Source organism: Nomia melanderi, unplaced genomic scaffold (assembly GCF_051020985.1).
Source record: "Nomia melanderi isolate GNS246 unplaced genomic scaffold, iyNomMela1 scaffold0389, whole genome shotgun sequence".
Taxonomy (NCBI): Eukaryota; Metazoa; Arthropoda; class Insecta; order Hymenoptera; family Halictidae; genus Nomia; species Nomia melanderi.
The window spans coordinates 22,185-22,500 of NW_027475504.1; positions in this window are offsets into that span (position 1 = coordinate 22,185).

The following is a 316-nucleotide window of genomic DNA, read 5'->3' on the forward strand; positions in this document are numbered from 1 at the left end:
AACACGTTTTTAACGTTGAAAAAATTGACCAAAATTTTTTTTTCACAAAAACTGCGAAAAACAGATCGACCGAATCTACTTTTCTCCGTCTCGCGGTAAGTCCAACCGGCCAAACCGGCTGACTCGAAATTTTTCCAAGTCCCAACGGTCAGGAATAAAATTTTTCAAAATTCGGTTTAAAAATTTTCCAACGCTTAAGTCGTGTACGAATAACGATGAAAAAATGTACAAAATTTTTTTTTATCTCGTTATTTTTCAAAGTTCCAGCGGCGTATTGCTTTTCAACTGAGCGAAAAAAAACGGAGAAACGAACGAA